The sequence below is a fragment of the Geotrypetes seraphini genome, chromosome 6 (genome assembly GCF_902459505.1).
Source record: "Geotrypetes seraphini chromosome 6, aGeoSer1.1, whole genome shotgun sequence".
Taxonomy (NCBI): domain Eukaryota; kingdom Metazoa; phylum Chordata; class Amphibia; order Gymnophiona; family Dermophiidae; genus Geotrypetes; species Geotrypetes seraphini.
In genome coordinates, this window is record NC_047089.1 from 106,125,714 (window position 1) to 106,152,772 (window position 27,059).

Sequence of the window (27,059 nt, forward strand, 5' to 3'; positions counted from 1 at the left end):
TTGGACTTGGTCCTAAATGGCATAACTGGAAGGACAACAAATGTAGAGGTCACAGTCCCGTTGGGTACGAGCGATCACAGCATGATCAATTTTAAAATTGGCATTGGGAAGGAGAAACGTACCAAGACTCAAACCACAACCTTTAACTTCAAAAAAGGCAAATACGACAGCATGAGAGTCATGGTTAAAAAACGGCTCAAGAAAAAGGCAGCCAAAATCAGAACAGTTGATCAAGCATGGTCCCTACTAAAAAATACCATCACCGAAGCGCAGAATCTCTACATTCCGCAAATATCCAAAGGAAGGAAAAATAAAAACAAAGGAGAACCAGCTTGGCTAACTAAAGAGGTGAAGGATGCAGTAAGTGATAAGAGGAACTCGTTTAAAAAATGGAAACGCGAACACTCAACGGAGGCCTGGAACAGTCACAAGGTCAACAAGAAGAAGTGTCACAAGGCAGTAAGAGACGCTAAAAAAGCATATGAGGAAAAGATAGCGCAAGAAGCCAGAAACTTCAAACCCTTTTTTAGATACATAAAAGGGAAAAAACCAGCTAAGGAGGCAGTGGGCCCTCTCGACGACCAAGGAAGAAAAGGGTGCATCAAGGAAGACAAACTGATTGCGGATAGGCTGAACTCATTCTTTGCTTCTGTCTTTACTAAGGAGGACACTACATCAATGCCAGAAACAGGGAAAGCATTCAAAGGAGAATTTGAGGATAGCCTAACCACAGTGAATGTGGATTTGGACATGATATAATATCAGATCGACAAACTAAGAAGTGACAAATCCCCTGGACCAGATGGAATTCACCCGAGAGTGCTAAAGGAGCTTAAGGTAGAAATCGGAGAACTTTTACAATCCCTAGCTAACTTGTCAATCAGAACCGGGCGAATACCAGATGACTGGAAGATAGTGAATGTCACTCCAATCTTCAAAAAAGGATCGAGAGGAGAACCGGGCAACTATAGACCTGTGAGTCTTACGTCGGTTCCTGGGAAGATGGTTGAAGCAATAATAAAGGATAGCATAGTGCAACACCTGGAAAACCACGACCTGATGAGAGCTAGTCAGCATGGCTTCAGGAAGGGGAAGTCATGTTTGACAAACTTACTTCAATTTTTTGAGGAGGTGAACAAACAAATCGATAACGGTGAACCAGTGGATATAATATACTTGGACTTCCAGAAAGCGTTCGACAAGGTTCCACACGCAAGGCTTCTGAAGAAACTACAAAGCCATGGAATAGAAGGAGATATACTAAGATGGATAGGCAAATGGCTGGAAAACAGATTGCAGAGGGTAGGCATAAATGGGAAGTTCTCGGACTGGGAAAAGGTGACGAGCGGTGTACCCCAGGGTTCGGTCCTTGGGCCCTCTTGTTCAATATCTTCATAAACGACCTGGAAGAAGAAACAACAAGTAATTTAATCAAGTTTGCAGACGACACAAAACTATGTAGGGTAGTTGGGTCACAAAAGGACAGAGAAGAACTCCAGAGAGATTTGAACCAACTAGAGAAATGGGCAGAAAAATGGCAGATGAAGTTCAACATAGACAAATGCAAAGTGATGCACCTGGGTAAGAAAAACAAGGAACATGAATATAAAATGTTAGGTGTAGCATTGGGCAAGAGCGAACAAGAAAGGGACCTGGGGGTACTGATAGACAGGACCCTGAAGCCATCAGCACAATGCGCAGTGGCAGCAAAGAAAGCAAACAGGATGTTGGGCATGATAAAGAAGGGGATCACGAGTAGATCGGAGGCAATCATAATGCCGCTTTACAGAGCAATGGTCAGACCACACTTGGAATACTGTGTCCAACACTGGTCTCCCTACCTAAAGAAGGATATAACCCTGCTGGAGAGGGTGCAAAGACGAGTCACGAAGCTAGTTACAGGTATCAAGAACTTGAGCTACAAAGAACGCCTCGGTAAACTGGAATTGTTCACCCTCGAGAAGAGAAGACTGCGAGGGGACATGATAGAGACTTTTAAAATATTAAAAGGATTCGACAAAATAGAGCAAGAAACATCGTTATTCACATTGTCCAATGTGACTCGGACAAGAGGTCATGGATTGAAGCTGAGGGGCACCAGGCCTAGGACAAATATCAGGAAATTCTGCTTCACACGAGTGGTGGACGCTTGGAACGCACTCCCGGAGGAGGTCGTGATAGAAACCACCATTCCGGGATTCAAGGGCTAGTTGGATGCACACCTTCTCGCAAATCAAATTGAGGGATACGAGTAAACAAGGTTTCTCAACAGGGAACACCTGGCTTGGCCTCCGCGGGTGCAGGTCGCCGGACTGGATGGACCTATGGTCTGATCCGGCGAAGCCATTTCTTATGTTCTTATGTTCTTAACACCTGCCATCAGTCGCACCCGAAAATGCTTTTTAAGAAGACCTCTGGAAAGAATGGCCAAACGGCGAGAGAAAAGCCGACTCATTGGAATCACTCGAGACGCAAAATTAAAGTGACCCACCAATGACTGAATCTCTTGCAAAGTCAACTTAGATTTCCCCAAAGCCTCCCCAATAGCCAGACACAAAGCCTGCACCTTAGCCACGGGCAGCCGAGATTCCATCCGAACAGAATCAAGTTCCACACCCAGAAAAACTAAGGATGTAGCCGGCCCCTCAGATTTATCTGACACCAAAGGCATACCCAAACTCTTAGTCACTGCCTCAAACGCTGCCACCATCTCCGCACACTGAGGAGAACCCACAGGACCCCCGAACAAAAAGTCGTCCAAATAATGAACAATACAGCCACAACCGGACACCTGCTCAGTGACCCAATGCAGAAAAGAGGAAAAGGCTTCAAAATAAGAACAGGACACAGAACACCCCATCGGCATGCACTTGTCAAAATAATAACCATCTTGGAACTGAAAACCTAACAAATGAAAGGAATCAGGATGCACAGGAAGTAAACGAAAGGCAGACTCTATATCAGCCTTCGCGAATAAGGCCCCCTGACCCAAACTGCACAGCATGGACACTGCGACATCAAAAGAAGTATACTGCACAGAACAAAACAAAGGATCAATAAACGAATTAACACTGCACCCCGGGGGAAAAGACAAATTATGAATCAGCCTATACTTTCCAAACTCCTTCTTCGGTATCACCCCCAAAGGAGACACCACAAAATCAGGTAAGGGAGGGACCGAAAAAGGACCAGCAATCCGTCCCAAATCCAACTCCTTTTTCAATTTATCCCGTACCACCTCCACATGCAACTGTACCGAAGACGCATTATGACACATATGTGAAGGGGGGGGCCAGCAAAAGGAATAACAAAACCCAAGTGAAAACCCTCCCACAACAATTGCGCAGCATCCTCAACTGGATAAAGTTGTATCCAGACATCCAAAACTTCCAAATTAATAGGCGAAGGGGTTTTAGCCATGTATGCTTCCCGGGACAGATCCTGCGGGCCGCATTCCTGCACCCCGGCCTCCCCCATCACTACTGACACACCGAAACGCTGGGTGGGAACCGGCACATTGACTGCAAAGGTGGCGGTATTTAGAGGATGCCCTCTCACACCGCCCAGCATTGAACTGGAAACAAAAGGTACTGGGTCCTCCTCGACCAGCCGACTGCCCAGTACCTCCCCCCCTGCCCAGAAACCCCGAGGAGTAACGCTGCACTGCAGGAGCAGAGACTCCACTTGTAGAGGCTCCCCCAGAAAACCCAGACCCAAAGGAACTGGTGGGATGAAAGGACCAAGACTTGGCTTGTGTCATCTCCCACAGCCATAAATCCACATCCCGATAACCCCATGCCCAAGATTTATCTGCTGCCAAACTTTTACGAAACTGCTCATCATAATTTAACCACGACCAGCCCCCATAAGTCCGATACACCCTCAATATCATATCAGTATAACAGAACAAACCTGCATACAAAACAGGCCGAGCCGCACCAACTACCGCCGCATAAATGTTAAAACCCAACAACCAGTTCATGATAGTACGCGGTACACGAGACTTCTTACGATAGCCCTCAGCCTTACCCTCCTCTTTTTTCTTATCACTCTTATCATGCTCCTTTTCTAACAAACTAAACACGTCCACAAATTTCCCTCGCAAAATTTTGTGCCGCAATTTTTTAGAAATACCATAATCAAGCGGCGCAATCTCACACATGGTATGACCATTACGAGTCACTCCTACTGCAGCAACTCCAGAGGTACTTGGCACTGACCCAGCCACTAGAGCTTGACCAACCGGCCGAGACTGCCTGTCCAGACCAGACACACACTCATCCTCAGAAGAAGAAGAAACAGAAGAAGGCTCTGAAGAATCATAAGAATCCGAGGACTGCCAAGCTGCCATCGGGTCCCCCAGAACACCTCGCCTCTGCTTCTTCTCTCTATCCAAATGCCGGACCACATGTCGCAAATTTTTTAAAAAGTTGCAGTCATGCAACCTCTTACTAACTGACTTCCGACCACTCGAAACCACCCGGCCGGTCCCAGAAGACTCAAGACCCCCACCCATTACCCCACCATCCCCCATTAACAAATCAGACAAAACCCCCAAAGACTCACCCAAAATAGCTGCCGGAGCAATGCCAGAAGGTCCAGGGAAAGGGTCAGGAACAGCAACTGCAGAAGGACGCCGACGTGCCCAACCAGCCGCAGACTCTGGGCCCACACGCTGACGTGAGACTGCCCCACGACAACCAGCAGCACCCGGTCCACGTCGCAAACCCCTTGATGCTGCACCAACAGGCCGGGACGCAGCCACAGGACCAACCGCCCGAGTCCTAACCGCAGCACGGCCCTCCGAGCCCCACAGCCCCTCCCTCTCCTAGAACCACCAGACGTGTTGGCTGGTGCCATTTGTAGACAAACCAACAACAATACCCACAAACTTAAACCACCCAATAATCCCCCACCAGAAGTAAAACCCTCAGCCGTCCAAAAAAGCCCCTTGTTCACACACACCCAACCAGTCTCATCACACACACGTTCCCCCCCCCCAGCAGAAATAACCCAGAATTCCTGCCACAGGCACTGCAAACTCAGCACAACCTGGTCCAGGGACCCACCACAACCTGCCCACTTACTTCAGCGGCATCAAACGAGGCTCCTGCGGACACTGCCTGCAAAACGCGCCCTACAGAGGCAGCCTGCACACCCGGCCCAACAAATAGTCGCTGCCGGCGGAAATACGTTGTCCGACATGGCTCGCAGTCCCGGAGGCAGACACAGCTCAGTGGCACGCCGCCGAAGAAAGGCCCCGCCCGACACGCTGAACACAGCGCTGCAGGAGTGCAAAGTGGCTCTGCACGCCGCCGAAGAAAGGCCCCGCCCAACTCGCTGAACACAGCGCTGCAGGAGCGCAAAGCGGCTCTTACACGCCGCCAAAGAAAGGACACACCCGACACGCTGAACACAGCGCTGCAGGAGCACAAAGCGGCTTTGCACGCCGCCGAAGAAAGGCACCTTCCCGACCAGAACACAGCGCTGCAGAAGCGCCAAGCGGCTCTATACGCCGACGAAGAAGGCCCCGACCCGAATGCGCTGCAGCCAACACAGCAAGGAGGTAAAACCCGGCCCCCACCAACTCTCCCCAAACTACACACCCCCACTCCACCTAATTCACTAATATTTCCCACTTTGAACTGGTTATTTTTGTGTTTTGTTTTTTTTTAAACCTCGTCCTTGAAACAAATTTCCATCACCAACTCTAACCTTCCTACACTCCCTCCCAACCCTTAATTCTCCCTTGCCCGCCAATTCTCCTCACAAAAACCCTCCAATCCCAGAGCCCCTTCCCCAGCCAATCTACACTTTCTCTCTCTTACCCTATCCTTGCATCTCTTACTTCCACACCCCTCCCTTTACCTAACTTGCCTAGCAACCCACTACCTATTCTCCTACCTTCCTGCTAATATTAATTAACCCTTTCCCCCCCAACCCAATCTTCGCTAGCTCATCCAGTAATATAAGCCCGCAGATTAATCTGCAAGCCACTTAATAATAATAATTTATTTCTTGTATACCGCTATACTAAAAGTTCGAAGCAGTTCACAACAAAGGATACATACAGTCAATATTTAAAATACAAAATAAACAATTGGTATCTAATGCAAAATAAAAACAATCAGTAAAAAGGATACGTCAAATAAAATCAATAAAAGTTAAGACAATAGCTCAATTAACAAATAAAAAGCTGTTAAAAATCATACTAGATTTGATAGTAACTTGACTAAAAGGGAAACATATCAAACAGGTGTGTTTTTAGTGATTTTCTAAAGTCAAGATAGGAAGTGGCCTCAAGTATTAATCTTCCAAGCCATGTATTCACTTTGGAAGCCTGGAATGATAAAATTCTGTCAAAGAACTTCTTTGTATTGACATGATTTAAAAGAAGGATAATTAATTAAATAGGTTTATTCTGTTGGAATTATTCATGGAAAATTGGGAGGCAAGATAATCAGGTAGCATCCCAAAAACTGCTTTGTAACTAATGCAGGAAAACTTGAACAAAATTCTAGACTCCATTGGCAACCAGTGAAGTTTTTGATAGTAAGGGGTAATGTGTTTCCATTTTTTTTAGACCAAAAATGAGGCAAACCGCAGTGTTCTGGATTAGTCCTAGATTTTGAGTATTTTTTTATAAGCCCCTGGATATATAATCTATAATAATAAAATGTGCACTCTAAAGTCATGTTCTCTGATCTGTTGCGAACATGAGAGTGTGCATGCGTGCTTATCACGCATCGGGCTTACCACCGCTGCAGCCAGCTGAGGTCTATGATGCAGCTCAGCCTCTTCAGACACCGCCGCTCCTCCTCTTCGGGCAGCAGGCTCCTCTCACGCACCCAGCGCCGCCGCTCGAAGGCCTCCGGGACAGAGCTGCGGCGCCGATCGCCTCCACCAGTCGGACAGCCAGCCGTCGATCTCCAGCGGGCGGGTTATCGGAGGAGAGGGATCGCGGCCGCTCAGTGCCCCCACCGAGGAGCCCAGCAACTTTCCACCCGGGCTCTTTAACTTACCCCGCCACCCGGTGGCGATTCCAGCAGTGTGTGCAACAGTCTTCACACGCTGCTTCGGGCCCTTCAACTGCCCTGATTTGCTCTGCCGCGTCTCTGATGATGTCATCAGAGATGCGGCAGAGCAAATAAGGGCAGTAGAAGGACCCGAAGCAGCGTTTGGAAACTGCTGCACACGCTGCTGGAATCACCAGGTTTGTAGTTGGGCCTGCGGGAAGGGAAAGTGGGGTAGAGGAAACGCTAATGCTGCTGCACAGGGAACTGGTGTGGGGGGAGGGAAATGGAGGGGGAGGGAATGCTGCTTTGGACAGACAGACAGAGGGAGGAAGGGAGACAGAAAGAAAAGAAGAAAGACACAGGGGCAGGGAGATACACAGAAAGACAGACAGACAAAGGGGGCCAGGGACAGAGACAGAAAGAAAGACAGCGGGAGTCGCGTCAGGGGGGATGCGGGATGTGGCAGAGGGAACTTTTTCAATGGGTGCAACTGGGCGGCTGTCGGGAACCTCTGATCAGGGGCAGAGCAAGGTAAGTGTATCATAGGGATAAGAAGGAGGAGGGGGAGAAGAAGGAAGGGATGCCTACTGCTGGACAGGGGGAGAAGGAAAGAGGTGCTGCTGGACAGGGTGGAGATAAAACAAAGGGAGAAGGGCTGCTGCTGCATAAGGAGAGCAGTGAAGGGGTAGTGGTGGACACAGGGGAGGTAAAAGGAAAGGAGAATGGACAGGGGGAGCAGGCAAGGGGTGGTGATGGGCAGCCAAGGAAAAAGAAAGACAGAAAGAAAGAAAGCGGCTAAGGAGAGAGAGAGAAAGAAATAAAGACAGACACACACACATATATTCTAGCACCCGTTAATGTAACGGGCTATAAGACTAGTATTACAATAATCCAGAATACTCAGAATGGATGTTTGTACCAATAGACAAAAAGATTTGTCAAAAAATTTGATGGTACGAAGCTTCCATAAGACTGAAATACATTTCTTGAATAATAAATCAGTGTGTTTTTCCAGAGTCAAATGTTTATCAAGAGTTACGCCTAGTATTTTTATAGATTGTTCAATTTTATATTCTTACCCGCTCACTTGAATCAAATCTTCTTTTATCCGTTCATTGGGATTTGCGAGAAAAAAAAATAAGTTTTTTCAGTGTTTAATTTTAATTTAAAAGCAATCATCCAAAGCTCAATTGATTTAAAATGTTAGCCAAAAGATTAATAAAATCAGATGACAAGCAAGTTAGTTGAGTCACAATAGTGATGTCATCTGCGTAAATATAAAAGTTGAGCTTTAGGCTTTGCAACAAATTACCCAATGAAGTGAGGTAAATATTAAACAGAGTCGGAGACAGGGGGGAATTCTGAGGTACTCCACAGATATTGTTCCAGCTGTAAGATAGATTATCATCCTTGAATACCCAATAAAATCGTTTGCCTAGAAATCCCTGGAACCAATTGTTAACATTTCCTGTAATACCAATGGATTCTAGACTATCCAATAAAATGGTATGATCTACCAGGTCAAAGGCGCAGCTTAGGTCCAGCTGCAAAATCATAGCACTGGCTAAAAAGAGAGTATAAGTGGTTTAATAATGAGGTGTTTGGGGATTTGTTTTTGTCTTAACATAGCATTTTACCAGTTCTCTATCAAATCATGTTTACCTTCACAGGAGGAAGTGGCTATATATCTAAAACTAAAATTATGACCTTACATGTACATTGCAGAAAAAGTCTATGAAAAGCAGAGTTGACTAGAAAAAATATGAGTTCTTTATCAGCTCATAATTGTCTGCAACTTATATTTCTGGTCTGAAAACAATTCAGAATTGCCAAGGATTGATTAAATTGCTGTGACACAGAGCAATTGTTTATATAAGAATTTATAGTAGTAATAATTTCTTAAATGGATACTTATCTAATGCATTTATATTATAATTATTGAACACATATATATGATAGAAGGAAGAATAAGGTGGCTTATTGTAAGACTTTCAGATGATTCTGATACAGTACACTGCACTTGAAGATCAAGAAGATCAGTATTTATTGATTTTACTCTGGTAAAGTCATTTAAGGTACAGGAACACATGTACTAATGTGCAATAATGCATTTATCATGAGGTACAACTGTTTACCATATGATAAAGGAGTTGTCCTTGGTAGTAACCATTTATTCTGTCTAATAAGTTGTGGTAAATGAGGTTAACATAGCACCAATAGTATTTATCATAATTTCTGAAATGTGTATAATAATGAGCTGCAATTTAAAAATGATAAGATGATTAGGCATTTGACTTCTTTGTACTGAAGTATGTAAGTGATATGACATTTATCATCAAAATTAAGTCAGAAAAAACTTGCAAATGGATATGGCATTGAAGGGCAATTTTAAGTAAGCTAGATAGGTCAAATTAATTATGTTATATACTCATGTAATTTGCAGTGAATTTTGTCACATGCTCATGTATTCTACCCCTGATTTTTTGTGTAGGCCTAAGAATTGAGACAAAATTATTACTTAGGGATGTGCACTGGTATGCCCCATACTTATGTATGCCTCTCTGGAAATGTGTTAAGTTAAACAGTTATTTGCATAATCAAACAGGCAACATTGTGGATCATGATCTACTGTTGAGCTTCTTGGGTTAAATTGGGATCAGAGGCAACGTACAAAATTGGTTTAGTGGTTTCTTGAAACATAGAACATATGAAGTGTTTACTGAAGACAAATATTCTTTTTCATGGAAGAACTCATGTAGAGTTCCACAGGGTTCTCCTTTATCTCCAACATTATTTAACATATATTTAGTTTCCTTGGCATATTTACTTCAAAGTTTAAATGTGATGTTTTACATATACGCAGATATTACCATATTGTTACCTTGTAAGGTTGTCTCGAATGAATTGATTACTCAAATTTCAAACATTTTGGAAAAGTTTGAACTGTGGATGTTGCAGTTCAGGTTGAAGCTTAGTTCTGAAAAAACTAAGATTTTTTTAGCTAGCCCTAATAAAAAATCCAGGAAACAACTATTCAATTGAAAGGTCAAAGTTTTGAGATAGTGCCAAACTTGAAAATAATAATAATAATAATAATAATAATAAATACTGGGAATAACTCTGGATTGTAGTTTAACTTTTAGGAAGCATACGGATTTGTTAATTAGAAAGTGCTATGTAATATTGTGGAAATTGAAGACCATTAAGAAATATTTTGATATAGAGTCCTTCTGGTTGTTGGTCCAGTTTACTGTACTGTCTACCTTCAAAGAAGGTCTGGACAGGTACCTTGAGGACAAAGGGATTGAGGAGTAGAGGTAAGGTTATAGGGACAAGATTAGAGGTAAATTATAAAATTAGTCAGAGACTACTGTTCAGGCAGTGGGCCTGATGGGCCGCCGCGGGAGCAGACCGCTGGGTAGGATGGACCTCTGGTCTGCCCCAGCAGAGGCAACTTCTTATGTTCTTACTGTAATATTGTTTATTTAGGGATACCAAAAAACACTTTATTAAGACTTTGACTAGTTCAGAATGCTGCAGTCCATTTGATCTTTGGTCTTAAGAAATATGATCTTGTCAGTCCTTTTTACGCCAGACTACATTGGTTGCCTTTTGAGGCCAGAGTGTTTTTTAAGTTTGGGTGTATTTGTTACAAGGCTCTCTTTGGTTTATTACCCTTTTATTTGGTATTTTACCTGAAATTGTTTAATTCAAAAAAATGTACCAGAAATTTGGGTATGTTCCTCTTCCCTATCACAAAGGCCTGTGGTTACAAAACTTTTTTGGACAGGACATTAGAATATCAGGTGGGGAAGATGAATTCCTGGATGAGTCCTTTGATTGCCCAAGCTGATTCTTATCTCAATCTGCTTTTAGACTTCTGTTTAGCACAGAGACAGTAATTGCAGCCATCCTGGATAATTTACGCTCCTTATTTAGCAGGGGCCTTAATGCCCTGATTATGCAATTTGACATGAGTTCTGCCTTTGACTTGGTGGACCATGGGAAAATGTTACAATGCTTAGACACAATTGGTATCAGAGGAGAGGTGTTAGACTGGCTCCGAGGTTTCCTTATGTCCCACACCTATCAAGTATGTTTCAATTACAATCTCTCTGATGCCTGGAGTAATCCATCTGGCGTTCCGCAGGGGTCACCATTATCCCCATTGCTTTTCAATGTTTACATGTCATCATTAGGAGCGCAATTGACCCAGCTGGGGATAAAATTATTTAGTTACGCAGATGACTTCACGATCATTATCCCATTTGCTACCTCTCTCTCTGAAGTTACCCCTATGGCAACAGAAGTACTAAACTTGATGGAACAATGGATATCTGAATTTAAACTGAAGCTTAATTTAGAAAAAAACAAAATTCTCTATAGCCTCACCATACCCACTTGATACTGAAGCATCATTATGTATCAATAAACTTAGTTACCCTATTCAATCTACTATGAAGGTCTTGCGGGTATTACTTGTCCAGGGCCTAACCATGAAAGACCAGGTGAACTCTTTGGTTAGAAAGTGTTTTTTTACTCTCTGGAAGCTTCAGTCCATTAAAGCATATTTTGATGCTTCATCATTCAGAATTTTGGTACAATCCCTTATACAAAGCCAACTTGATTACTGTAATATCGCCCATCTAGCAATTTCCCAGAAGAATATGCAACAATTACAACTGGTGCAAAATGTGATGGTCAGGCTGATTTTGGGGTTGAAGAAGTCTGATCATGTAACTCCTTCCTACCGACTCCTGCACTGGTTGGCGATGGAAGCACGTGCAAAGTTTAAGTTTGGATGTTTTTGCTTCAAGGTACTATTCGGTCTAGCCCCTAAATATATAACTGACCTTTTCTCTTTCTCAACCAACAGACATAAGAGAAGTCACACTTGAAGCTTGTTTCTCCACCAGTTAGAGGTTGTAAATTAAAAAGACATCGTCAACATCTTTTCTCTTATCAAGCAGCATTATGGGGTAAAGATCTATAACAGTTACTTATGCATGCCAATAACTATAGGAAATTTAGGAGACACCTTTTTTAAAATTCTTTATTCATTTTTTAATCTTACAAGTGTACAAATAATAAAACATTTAAAATTAAATACATCACTTGAATTTCTTTCTATTATAACATCAAATAAATAAATTTATTCCCTTCCCACCCACCTGAAGTACTTAGGTAGCTGATCTGCACAATCTTTCTCACAACTGATCTCTAGAACTGTTAATCACTAATTTCTAACTTTGTTAGTTCTACTCAATTTGTAGCATTTTAATCATTATAAACTGCAAAGACCTTCACAGTCCTGCGGTATATAAACTGTTTTTATTATTATTATTATCTTACATTTAGGAAATTACTGAAAACTTACCTATTTGATAAACAAGAATGTTGATTCTTTATTGCATATTTATGATGATTTTTATTAAGATGTTTTTTTTTTTTTTAGTTCAATGTTTTTTATTAGTGTTTGTGAAAAGTTACAGTCCAAGTATAGGTCCAAATACACGTTAAAATACATGTTCAACATCAGGACATTAAAGTCTAAAACGCTTAATATAGTATAACATCAACTGCAATTAACTATAGTTGTGTCAAAACTTTTTAAGAAATTCAAAGTACTTGGACCGCCAGTAAGAGAACAAGAGGGAAAGAGAGAAAAGGAAGGAAGGAAAAAGGAAAGAAAAGAATGGAAGAAAGAAGACAAGAAGAAGAAGAGGGAGACAGGAGTGTCTATGAAACAGAACGAACATAAAAGTCTAAGAATTTCCAGGGAGAATTACATCGTGCCATGTTCATGGAAAGACGAGCAATGTTTTTCTTCTCATATGCATATGATTCATATTTATGGTACATGCTCAAAGAGTTCCACCAAAAAGTATAATCCAATGAGGAAGAGGATTTCCAGTTTTTTAAGATGTGCATAATGGCAGTCACAAACATAGTATCAATGAGTTTGGGAGGACAGTTCGACAGAGTAAAACATGGGTGTTGAGAACGAAGAATAATAGTGTCTAAGGAAATTTCATCCGAGCAGTTAGTGATACGTTTTATAGTGTCCCAAATGCGAGCCCAGAAGGAGCGAACTGGAGTACAGTGGAAAAGCATATGATCCAGGGTTCCGGTCTCTTTCATACAGTTCCAGCATACAGAGTCTTGTTTGAGGTTAGCTTTCCACATCCTAAAAGGAGTCCATACTGCATTCCACATGATGAAGAACATTGACTGTGAAACTCTGGAGGACAGGAGAGGACGGTTTGTCGAAGACCAAAAGAGATCCCAGTCAACATCCGAAAGAGGGGTCGTTAGCATGGATTCCCAGTGTTTCATAGAATTGGAGGAAAAAATAAAGGAATTGTCTCTTAGTATGCTGTAAAATAAGGAGATTGCTTTACCTTTCAGTATAGCCAGTGAAGACCAGTGGCGTATAGTGTGGATGGATGATTCAAAGTCAAATCGTAGAGACAAAGAAGATAACGCTCCAGTGAGAATAAGCCATTGAGAAGATGTAGAGTGGGGTAGCGAGTAAGTAGAGCAGAGTATGTCGAAGGGAACAATGGAGGATTGAGTAGTTATTTGATGAGGAAACCACAACCCAGACCGCTGCCAATGTTTCCATGAGATTGACTTTCCATTATGTTGGAGTTTGGGATTATTCCAGATAGACATGAATGGACTGTCTTTAATTGAAATTTCTGCGATTGCATCTAATAGATGAAGGACATGCTGCGTTGCACTCAACAGAGAGTATCCCCTCAAGTATCTAGGAACAGGTATAGTTGCCAAACAGGAAACATGTAATGGTGTACATATAAAGCGCTCCATTTCAAACCAGGCTGGAGGATCTTGGGGACAGGGGTCAGTGATCCAATATGCTCCGTATTTGGCCAATGATGCAACATAATAAAAATAAAAATCAGGTAGGTTTAAACCGCCATGTATTTTGGAGGCTTTTAATTTAGTGAGAGCAATGCGAGGCTTTTTCTTATTCCAAACAAATTCAGAAATTTTTTTATCTAGCCATTGAAAAAATATCTTCTTACATAAGGATGGGAGCATCGAAAGAGTGTAGTTTATCTGTGGGGCAAGGGTCATTTTGATGGAAGCAATCCTGCCCCACCAAGACAAATAGAGTGGAGACCATCGGGATGTCGTGTTCAAAACTAAGTTTTTAATTTTAGTCAGGTTAAGATCCTGAGCAAGAATTGGATCTTTATGTATTAAGACACCCAGGTACTTCACAGCCCCACGCGACCAAGGGAAGGGGAATTGAGTGAGATCTGATGGAGAGATATGATCATTAAGAGGGAAGATCTCTGATTTTTCCCAATTAACTGAGTATCCAGAGAGCAGGGAGTATTGAGAGACAATGTCAACAAGAGCAGGAAGGGAATTAGTAGGGTCTCGGATAAAGAGGAGGACATCATCGGCATAGGCCGCTAACTTGATGTGACGAGAGGAAGTGGAAATGCCTTTAATTAAGGGACATTGACGAATGGCCGAAAGGAGTGGTTCCAGAGCTAAATTAAATAATAGGGGGGAAAGCGGGCATCCCTGACGAGTACCTCTATGGAGTGGAAACTTGTTAGAAAGAGAATTGTTGATTAAAATGCGAGCTGTGGGTTGTCGGTACAAGGTTTCAACCCATGTCGTAAAGGAGGGGCCAAAATTGTACTACTTCAGGATTCGAAAGAGAAAAGGCCATTTGACGCGGTCGAAGGCCTTTTCAGCATCAATAGCCAGGCCAATTACAGGATCTGGAAGGGTTTTAGCGTGGGCATTAATATGGTGAAAAAGACGTAAATTATCACCGATATATCTCTGCTTAATAAATCCTACTTGATCTTTATGAATTAGAGAGGGGATCACTTTATTAAGTCTCAGGGAAAGAAGTTTAGCCATAATTTTATAATCTAGATTAAGAAGAGAGATGGGGCGAAAGTTTTTAACCAAAGTGGGATCTCTGTCAGGTTTGGGAATGACTACAATAGTAGCCTCGGTAAAATTAAATTGTTTTTCTGGGATAGAGTGAAGAAATTCGTAATAAGTATGCAGATAAGGGGCCAGAAGAGTTCGAAATTGTTTGAAGAATTCATTAGTGAAGCCATCTGGACCTGGTGCTTTGCCATTAGGCAGGGATGAAATTGCTGCTTCTATTTCAGGTATAGTAATAGGAGAGTCTAGTTCCAATTTTACAGATTCTGATAAAGATGGGTGAACCAAGGGAGCGAGAAAAGAATCTATCTCAGAGTCAAAGACTAAGTGTTCGGATTTATACAAAGTAGTATAAAATTGTTCAAATTGAGAGGAAATCAGAGACTTAGTCTTAACCATCAGCCCCGATGAGTCTTGAACAGCTGTAATATGCAAGCGTTTAGATTTAGTTTTAAGATATCTGGCCAATGGACGACCCATTAAATTGTCACCCATGTAATGACCCGAGGTTGAAATAAAAATGTCTCTCCTAGCGTTATAGGAAATCAAGGTATTATATTCGTATTTAAGGTTTTGGATACGCTGATGCATGGACGGATCATATAAATGAGCAGACATATGTTGTAATTCTAGCGTTTTGATAGAGGATTCCAATTCCTTCTCTTTCTGCATGGATTTTTTCTTTTTCCAGGATGAAATCTTAATTAATTCACCTCTAATGGTAGCTTTGTACGCCTCCCAAACAATGGCAGGACAAACCTCAGGATCTTTAGAGTTAAGTTCAAAGAATTCGGTGGTGATGGATTTTATTTTTTCAGCTATTTCCGTGTCTAAAAGTAAAGTGTTATTCAGTCTCCAAGAGGGAGAATCTTTGCGGGGCGCCGAGAGAAGTAGGTGCAGAGAAATGGCTGCATGGTCTGTGAGAGAGATCGGGTGAATAATGGTGTTTGTGAGGTCATGAGTTAGAGAGGAGGATAGAAGAAAGAAGTCTATTCTTGTATATGTATTATGCGGCGGTGAAAAATGAGAATACTCCCTACCCTTTGGATTGAGCAATCGCCAGGGGTCCACTAGCGAAAAAGTGTCTTTAAGGGCTTGTAGGGGCGCGAAGGACCTGGATTTTGAAGGTTTGCAGGACGATGATCTATCAGTATAAACATCCTGAACTTGATTGAAATCGCCCCCTAGTATTAAGGAACAGGATGCATGTTCCATCAACGCCATCTGAAGATCATGAAAAAATTCTGGATGATCTAGAACTGGAGCATAAATATTAAGAAATACAAAATCCACCGAGTGCAACGCAGCATGAATCAAACACCATCTGCCCTCTGTATCAGTTTTAGAGGAGTGAATGATAGGAGAAAGTTTATCATTAAGAAATATTGATACCCCATTTTTTTTACGCTGAGTGGCAGGTGAGTATATATGAGTGGAGTATCCTTTAATTTGGAATTTCAAAGCGGCAGCAGGTGTGAGGTGGGTCTCCTGTAGAAATACAACATCAGGGTGTTTACTGGAAACGTAATTGGTTATCTTTTTTCTTTTAATAGGGTGGTTCAGACCATTCACATTAAAAGAAAAAACATGTAGGTCAGTCATAGAGTGTAATATTATAATACAGAAGAATCTACCCATGCTCAGTAGAAGCATAAATTCAGCATAATAATTAAAAAAATAAAGGACACTCCTGTCAGAAAGTAGAGGAGGGAAAAACAGAGAAAGAAAAGAGAAAAAAGAGAAACGGCTAGAAGTATAAGCACGCAATGCAGTCAAAATGGACTCCATTGCCATGCGTACAGTATAACAATTCAAGGGTGCTCCTGTGAGCACAGGGATATAACACAGATGAAACAACTAGCAAACCTCCCACCCATACATTATCAGAAACATGAAATTGATGTGCCTGTCAGAGAAACAGATAAATGCATTTGCAACTATGAAGGGGAAAAAACAGATTAACCAACAGCAGCCTTCCTCTTCAGCGCATTTTCAAAGAATCAAGGAAGGCAGCTAATTCATCCGGCTCAGAATATGAAGTGGTGTGATTGTTGTAGGTGACTTTCATCCTGGCCGGGTACATCAGACCATATTTGGCACCTATGTCTTTAAGCTCCTGGCGATGAGATAAAAAAGCCTTTCTTTTTAATGCTGTAGTTTTAGCCAGATCAGGAACAATGAAGAGCTTTTTGCCCTGGTGAAGCAGCTGGGGTTTGGCTTTTGCAGCTGTGAGGATCTGCAAAGTATGTTGAAATCTAAGCAGTTTGGCTACTATGGGACGAGGAGCAGTAGCATGTGCAGAGAGATGAGAGGGCACGCGGTGAGCACGTTCTATTTCCAGTGCTGGAGAGAAGGTTAGACCTAATATTTTAGGCGACATTTGTGTTCCCGGATGAAGGCAGTGTTGGTAGTCGCAGCGGTTTTAATTTTTTGTTTCCCCAAAAAGGCACTTTAATAAGAAAATCGGGTGCGGTGTGGAGGAGCCGTTATCACATGCGTGCTCTCCCCGTGGAAGTTAGGCTCCGCCCCTATTAAGATGTTTTTTAATTGTACCTTTTAACTGATATTGTATTTAACTGATATATTTATAGTAGCAGTGTGTTTTTGAAATTGTATTTTTACTGAAATGTTTCAGTTCCTTTGTTGTGAACCACCTAGAATTGTTGGTGGGGCGGTATACAAGAAAATAAATTATTATTATTATTATTATCATTATACTGTGTGTGCACATACATGTATGTCATTATTCTAAACATTTATGCATGTAAATATGAGTATCTAGTTTTTATAATTATCCTTCAAGTACATGATGATTCAATTGCTAATTGTGTAACCTACAATAGGGTCAAAATGGATGGCTTATGGAAAGGGAATGGACAAGCACTCTTTCATTTAGTGCAGATGAACTACTTCTTAAATAACAGAGTACCTGATGATTGGAGAGTGGACAAAATAATTCCATTTTTTAAAAAGGGCTCAGAAGTGAACCAGGAAATTATATACCTTGAAATTGATATCAAAATTGGGCAACAAGGTAGAAGCTATTATAAAGATCAGCATTTACTAAATATATACTGTAATAAGAAAAAAGGAATGAGATCAGTTGGGTTTGACGGGAGAAAAAAGGATACCCCTTTAAATAGAGAGCTTCAGAGGCAAGAACCAGCAGCCCTTCCACCTCTTTGGGCAGAGAGCAGCCCCTGTAGTTCACAACCCTTGCCTAATTATGCCCATTAAGCTTGCAGACAAGGGCAGCTCAGAAACCTGAGATGGATGCAGTTAGGGGAGAGCAGAGCTGGCAGTTCCCCTACACCTTTTCCCAGAGAAACTCTCAAGATTTAGCTCCCAGGTTTTAGACAGAACCATAAACACCTGAGAACCCAAGAGATCACAGACAGACTCTGAGAGAGGGTGAAACAGAGATCGAATGGCAAGCCCTGGCTTCACCCTCAGGAGAAACAGAGCTGGAAAGGAAGGAAATCAGTGAAGACTCCTCAGTTTACCCTGAAGGAATAGACATAAATTAATCTAGAAATGAGTGAACAAGATTGCTGAAAGTTAAGATCTTGTGGTGATAGTCTTGTCTGGGAATCAGGTCAAGGGGAGGAAACCCTGGAAACATACTTAAAAGCAACTACAGGATTCTTCAAGGGTGGGTGGGTGACTTAGAACTTTTCCTTAGCTGGCAGACTGCATAGGGAAAAACAAAAAGGGGAAAGTGTGAACTGTTTTTCTTTCCTTCTGCTTAAGGAAGGGCAGCCAAATTGAAGAAGTAAATTTTAATGCTGGCTCTACTCAGTTTGTGCAATAAAAGCCTGAAAATGGAAAAGCCTGTGTTAATTGGGAACTGAGGTCATGATTCTCAAAAATCCGCGTTAAATAGCGACAAGTCTACTAACGCAGCTGTTTTGATAGTGAATCGAAAAAAAGTAAGATTCTTAAAAAATCACGCATGCAAATGAGGTTGGTAGACAGCAGTGAAAATTGGCTAAATTTGAATGTGCTCATCGCTGGTGACATCGATGGGCACATGTGCAGAAAAAACACATCAGAAAAAACCCACAACAACAGGGGAGAGATGTTCAATCTCTTCCGCTATCAACCAACATACCACCCCCTGCAGTGGGATAGATGCCCACACTCTCCCACTTTCTTGAAATCCCAAGTGTGTGCCATACACACCCCTGCAGCAGGAGAGATGCCCACTCTCCTGTATGCAGATTTATAGTGTAATAAACTAATTAGTGCAAGTAAACATCTGGCATATAAAAAACTCGTGTCTAGGATACACCATACTGTAGCCACAGGTAAACAATATGCCTCCTTATCCAAGTGAAACAGAGAAACCCAAAATATCTGAAATAGTTTATTATAAAGATATAAAAAAATATATTCACATTAGCCAGCAGTAAATAACAACTAATAATTATTCACAATATCTCTGAATACATATACAGTCAAACCTCGGTTTGTGAGTAACGCGGTTTGCGAGTGTTTTGTAAGACGAGCAAAACACTCGAGTATACTGTAACTTGCAAACTGAGCACTGACTCGATTTGCGAGCCCCCACCCGACCTAACCCCAGGAACCGGCAGTATTGCTCCACCTGAGGCCACCAGCGCTGCTCCCTCCCTTTACGATCACCTCCTTCCCTCCCCCCTACTGACCAGCTCTGTCCTTTCCCATGCACTGCCGGTGTTAGATCTCAAGTCTCATGAGAATCTCAGAGAGAGTGAGATCCAGAAGACCTTGAGCATGTACTTTCTAACACCGGCGGCACACAGGTAAGGATAAGGCCGGTCAATGGGGGGAGGGAGGAGGCGATCGCGAAGGGAGGGAGCAGCATTGGTGGCCTTGGGGGAAGCAATACTGCCGGTTCCCGGGTTCGGATCGGGTGTCGGGTCGGGTGTTGGGTCAAGTGTCGGCTCGGAGGTCGGTAGGAACGAATCATCTGAGTTGCCATTATGGCCTTTGGGGAAAGTTGCGTTGCTTTGCTATACGAGTACTTTGGATTGCGAGCATGCTTCTGGAATTAATTATGCTCACAAACCAATGACGACTTCAACTCAGTCTTCACCTGCGAAGCACCGGAATCCGGCCCTCGGCTACAGACAAAGGGAAATTTGGATGACCCATTCCGGGACATAGAAATTACTGCGAGCGAAGTCTACCAAGAATTATCAAAATTGAAAATAAACAAAGCTATGGGCCCGGACGATCTACACCCTAGAATACTTCGAGAACTGAGTGATGTCCTGGCAGAGCTGCTAGCTGTACTCTTCAATTTTTCCCTAAGCAAGGGAAAAGTTCCCCAGGACTGGAAAACTGCCAATGTTATCTCGCTCCACAAAAAGGGATGCAGGTCAGAGGCTGAAAATTATAGTCCGGTTAGTCTCACATCTATAGTGAGTAAACTCATGGAGAAATTGATCAAGAACAGATTGGACACATTTCTGGATGATGAAAGATTAAGGGATCCCCACCAGCACGGTCTTGTCAATCCAACCTGATAAGCTTCTTTGACTGGGTAACAAAAAAGCTGGATGAGGGTGAGTCCCTGGATGCTGTGTATTTGGACTTTAGCAAGGCTTTTGATAATGTTACACACTGTAGATTATTAAACAAAATGAACTCATTAGGACTAGGAAAAACACTGACAGCATGGGTACAAGACTGGCTTAGCGGCAGACTTCAAAGAGTAATGGTGAACGGTATTCCCTCAAAAATGTCAAAAGTGACCAGCGGAGTGCCACAGGGTTCGGTCTTGGGCCCGATGCTATTTAATATCTTTATTATGGATCTAACTCAGGGACTTCGGGGCAGAATTACGTTATTTGCTGATGATGCTAAACTATGCAACATTGTGGTCAGAGCAACAGAACCTAATGGCGCAACCAGGCCCAACACTATGGAGCAGGACCTGCTATTGCTGGAACAATGGTCCAGTACTTGGTAACTAAACTTTAATGCCAAAAAATGTAAATTGATGCATCTTGGGAGTGGAAACCCATGCAGAACATACACCTTGAATGGCGTAAACTTAGCAAGAACACTGCAGAAAGGGATTTGGGAATTCTCATCTGGGAAGATATGAAAGCTGCCAATCAGGTGGAGAAAGCTTCAGCAAAGGCAAGACAAATGCTGGGTTGCATCAGAAGGAGCTTTATCAGCCGAAAGCCTGAAGTCATACTACCGTTGTACAGATCCATAGTGAGACCTCACCTGGAGTACTGTGTCCAATTTTGGAGGCCACATTATCAAAAGGATGTGAAAAGAATGGAGTCGATCCAGAGAATGGCCACTAGGATGGTCTCAGGACTTAAAGACATCCCATATGAGGAACGTCGGACCAGACTATGCCTATATTCTCTCGAGGAACGCAGAGAAAGGGGGGACATGATAGAAACATTCAAATACATCACGGATCGTATTAAGGTGGAGGAAGAAATCTTTTTTCTTACAGGTCCCACGGCGACAAGAGGGCATCCCCTAAAACTTAAGGGGGGAAGATTTCATAGTGACACCAGGAAATACTTCTTCACTGAACGGGTGATTGATCGTTGGAATAAACTTCCACACCAGGTGGTCGAGGCCAGTAGTGTACCAGACTTCAAAAGTTGCTGGGACAAACAGGTGGGAGTGCTACAAAGTTATGCATGAAAGAGGGGTACACCAGGGAGGGAGGGTTCTTAGTGGGCAGACTTGTTGGGCTGTCAGCCCTCTTCTGCCATCATACTCTATGTTTCTATGTTACCACTGTATATAAATGTCAGCACACAATTAGTACACAGTAATCACTAAGTAAATTAGTAAATATGACTAATTCTTACACACAAAGTATAATTCCTTACAATACTGATTCCTGATAAATTTAGTAGCAATCTATTAGAGCTATCACCTCGGGGACCTAACATTCCCATCCATCACAAACAAGATTCTATTTAACCCAGCGACTGTGAAAGATAATTCCAGCGTCACCACAAGAATCCTGGGAAGGGAATTTCTCTTTCCTCAGTTTAGCAGGTTGTAGATCTTCGTCCAGTCAGACAAGTTTGTTTATCACTGGAGCAGCTGTAATATAGTTGCCAAAGTTCCTTTTGCGATGTAAACCAGAGCACTTTCAGGTATGTCCAAAAGACTGTTCTGCATCTTCACTCTCCTCTGAGAGCTGGTCACAAGAGGGAACCTTTTATCAGTTCTTATTGTAAAACGGTGCAAAGTAAGAGAAACACAAGTTTAGATCCAAGTTCACCCATCAAAACATTGTCTGTCTCTCTGCAAACACCTCTTTCCTTAGATCACGTCAGATGACCCTCTAGGACCAATCAAAGCAGAACAGCAAGAATGAATAGTCTTCTTCTGTGCAGAGTCCTTGGTAGGCACCATAGATGATAAGAACAAAACATAGTTCATAACTCCTCCAGGTTCACACAGGAGCTGGACATGCTGGGATGGGCACATGTCCTTTACTGCAAACACACAGTTCTTGTAATAACATCCAGAATGCATCAGACAGCAAAGATGGTTCATAACTTACTTGACATGATTCTGAGGTCTAACAATAGGTGAAGCAGGAATCACCTCTGTACTCCCCCACTGGCAAGTGAATGCTCTGTCCTACATCTCTGACACCTCCTCCCCTGTCTCTGATGCCCCTCCCCCTTACCTCATAATAGATGCTTGGAGGGAAATGGACTCCCTCCTCCCAGCTGGCCTGCATCATCTAAAATGGACCTTCCCCTTCCCGGTACATCTTGGGAGGGGCCTTATACATCCTGGTCCAATCAGAGCCTCAGGCCCCTCTCTAGATGTACCCCCACCCCCACCCCCACCAAATACCATCAGGAGAGATCCCAAGCCCTCCTGCTGTAAGCACACCCCCACCCCCATGAATACTGGCAGGAGGGATCCCAAGCCCTCCTGCTGAAGGTGTACCCCAACCCCTATGAAACCCCCAAACCCCTGAACACTCCCCACAACCTGGAACCCCCCACTACTAGGACCCCCTATGCCGGACACTCCCCCACTAACCTGGAAGTTGGCCGGCTGGATGGGTCTCATGTCTGGTCGGCCAGCAGGCCTGCCATCCTTGGAATGGCAGGCCTGCTCCTTCCTTATGCATTGTGGGATGTACTGGGGAGGTGCCTAGGGTCTGATTGGCCCAGGTGCCTAAGGCCCGCCCATAGGAGGGACCTTAGGCACCTGGTCCAATTAGAATTGGGTCAGTTGCCTAAGGCCCCTCCTATGGGTGGGGCCTTAGGCACATAGGCCAACTGAATCCTTGGAATCTGGCCCTAGGCCCCTCTCCGGTATTCGCGGGGTATGAGGATGTGCCTTCAGCAGGAGGGCCTGGGATCCCTCCTGCTGGTATTCGGGTTTGTCAGGTACGCCTTTGGCAGGAAGACCTGGGCTCCCTCCTGCCAGTTTGCGTCAGTTCGGGGGGTGCTGGCAGGAAAGATTGAACAAACCTAGTTCCAAGATATGTAATTCTAATCTTCTTTCACCATTCACCATTCGAATCTTCTTTCATCATCTTCTTATAATAACGCCACTGACCTCAGAACCACCCCTCCTTCGTCCCTTATTGGTAAACTCTTTACACGGGGAGAGTCAAATGTGAACTCTTCGTTGGTTAAGGCTTAATTTTCTGCTGGTTTTATACCCTTATTTAATATATTTAATATAAGCCTTTTATCAATTTTTATAATAGTATACTTGTTGTACTTATCTTAGTAAAGTGCTTCAGTGCTTAAGCGGGTGGACCCGACATGTTTCGCTTCCGCTTCGTCAGGGATCCACACTAAAAGGAATCAAACCACACTAATTAAAACCTTACAATCTTCACTCTGCTGTTGTGAATAAACTCCTCAACTATCATCACTAATTATTTCTTACAGTGCCGCTAAACTTCCATCCCATATATCATCTAATTACAAAATGGCATCGTCGTCTTTTAGAGGCATTATTTATACTTCGTGCATTGAAACACCAACCCCCTTCCCTTCCTTATGTTACCCAATCATTAAAGACGCTAGGTGGTAACGTCATCAAACCTAAATATTTCATTGATCATTTCTATAGATCCTCAAGCCGAGTCAGAAGACCGTGGTCCACTCTATCTCAGCACTCAATGCAGTTGGCTCCACTGTATTGAGCCGATGGATCCAACGCTGCTCCTTTATATTTAGAGCTTCCTCAATATTTCCTCCCACCCTCCCTTCTTGTATACTGTCAATCACCCGCCAATTCAGCTCAGGTACAGTATGTTTCATCAGTATGTACCATTGGAGCTTGTACTATTTCATTAAGTATTCGAGACTTGTGCTCATTTAACCGGATTTTTATGGGACGACTCGTCCTACCTACATATATTAAGTTACAGGGACATATGATCACATATATCACCCACCTACTATTACAATCTGTGCTGTTCCTTAATAATACCCCCCTAAACTTAGTTTCCAATGTAAAAATTCTTGGGGTTATAATTGACGATAAATTACTTTATCATGAACATATTTCTTACATAGTTAAAACTTGTTTTTACAAGTTACGTTTGATCCGATTGACCGCCAAATTTCTTAGTTCCAAATCAATTAAAATACTAATTCACGCTTTGATTATAACAAAAATATATTATTGTAATGCACTTTTACTCAATATCTCCCAAAAAGAAAAAAAGAAGACTGCAGATCATACAGAACACAGCGATCAAATTAATATACAACACCAAGAAATATGACCATGTTACGCCATTAATGATCGATGCCCATTGGCTTCCAATCAGTCATCGCATCTTCTTTAAGGTCATGCTGCTTATATTTAAAACTTTAACTTTTAATGAACCCCAATTTATAGCCAGAATGTTAATACCCCATAACACTTCACGTTCACTTCGGTCATCACACCAAAATCTCTTATCTGTCCCTTCCTTGAAAATAGTAGGCACGAGAAGATCAGACATGTTCTCCGTAATGGGCCCCCAATGGTGGAACTCTTTGCCACAATACATTAAAAATGAAAATGATCTTACATTTTTTTTTAATCCTTAAAATCTTATCTTTTTAAAGATGCTTTTAACATTTAAATTTATCACAAATTTAAATGTCCTTAAGTTTCTACCTCCCCCATTCCCTCTTGTTTTTTCCCTCCTTGTCTATTTTTTCTAAGATAAAAATTGTAACTTTTCCTCCTTCCCTCCCTATTCATGTTCATATTATATTAAAGAATTTTGTTATTTGGTTTGTCTTTATGTAATTTACCCTTTTTTTAAAATAATTTTGTTCATCGCTTAGTAAATCGAATAAGCGATTTATCAAATGCCAATAAAAACATGAAAAACTTGAAACTTGAAATAATGGTCATATGTTTACCTGGAACATCCCACCATCCCACTTCTATTGTACTCGTGCACCACTGACATCTCCCACACCTCCCATGATATCCCTGCTTATTATTCATAAAGTTATAGAATTTTTAAAAATTTAACTTCTGCCCGATAGTCCTACCTTTCTGAAAAGCTATCAGGGGGAACTCCCTAAGCGTAGTACATAATCCTAATATGTGCCAGTATTTTCTCATCAACTGTATGACTATTTTAGTAGCCTCTGAAAATGGCAACACACATTAGTTTATCTTCCTCCTCCTTATGCTCATTCTCTTTAATTAATAAATCCCTTTTAACATATCTAGCTCTCAAATAGGCTTGTTTGATTGCTCGCTGAAAATAATCTTATCATCCATAATCTTAGCTTTATGTTTGAATTCCATCAATTCTGAGCAATTTCTCCTAATTCTTAAGTACTGACTAATCGGTAATCTAAATTTTAACTGAAAAGAATGGTTGCTGGAGAAGTGCAAGAGGGTATTGCGGGACATGGGTTTTCTATATACCGTAGTGGAGAAACCCTCAGTCGTCCTCATCACTACTATATCCAAAAATTCAATCTGTTGTTGGTGATAAGAAAGAGTAAATTTTATCTGAACATCTACTAAGTTTAATTATTCCACAAACTTAAGTAATTCTTCCTGTGACCCGCTCCAAAGAAAAAATATGTCATCTAAAAAGCGAGTATTTTTTCAAATGACAAGGTAGAATACACAAATTGATCTTCAAATTTAACCATATAAAGTGTAACCACTGAGGGTGCTAAAGTAGCTCCCATGGCTACACCTTGGATTTGGTTAAAAATTCTCCATGGTATTCAAAATAATTGTGTTTAATGACCCACCGTGCTAATTGAAGAAGGAATTCAGTAGAAATTCTGTGAGGAACTCTACGTTTCCGTAGAATTTCCTCAATAATGTCCAGAGACTGAGATTGTGGGATTTGTGTATATAAAGATGTTACATCTAGAGTGACCATCCACAGTTCGCCTATGGGATTTTGTACCTCTGCTAGTTTCCTCAAGAAATGGAAAGTATCCTTCAAAAAAGATTTAACTTGATTCGCCTCCATGCACAAGAAAAATTCCACAAACTGGGATAAAGGGTCCAAAACAGAACCCCGAGTGTTTACTATAGGGCGTCCAGGCGGGGTGTTCACCCCTTTGTATATTTTGGGTACAAAATAAATCCCTGGACACCGAGGGAATTTTTGTATCAAAAAATGATACTCCTTTTTTGTAATCATTTTATCCTGATGATGTTTTAGTACCCATTCATTAATATCTTTAATTAATTCATCAGTGGGATCATGATCCAGGCGTTTATATGCTACAATGTCCTGTAACTGACATCTAGCTTCACTTTCATAATCCACTTTATTTAACATCACGGTCGCTCCCCCCCTTATCCGCCTTAAGAATAATTAATTCATTATTTGATATTAATTCCTGGAGGCCTTAATATTGTTGTGTAGTTAAATTCTTAGGGATCTTGTGGAATAGCCAATCTTATTCCACTTGATTAATCTCCTTCAACATCAATTCTCGGAACGTGGTAATCACTGGGTCCATTACTCCTGGAGGGACCCATTTAGAATGTATTTTACAAATAGGTAAGGTGACTATATCCAAACTTTCTTCTTCTTCCTCTCTATCCTCCTTATCTTTAATCTTGGATTCCTCTTCTTTTTGGTGATGGAAAAATACTCTCACTGCA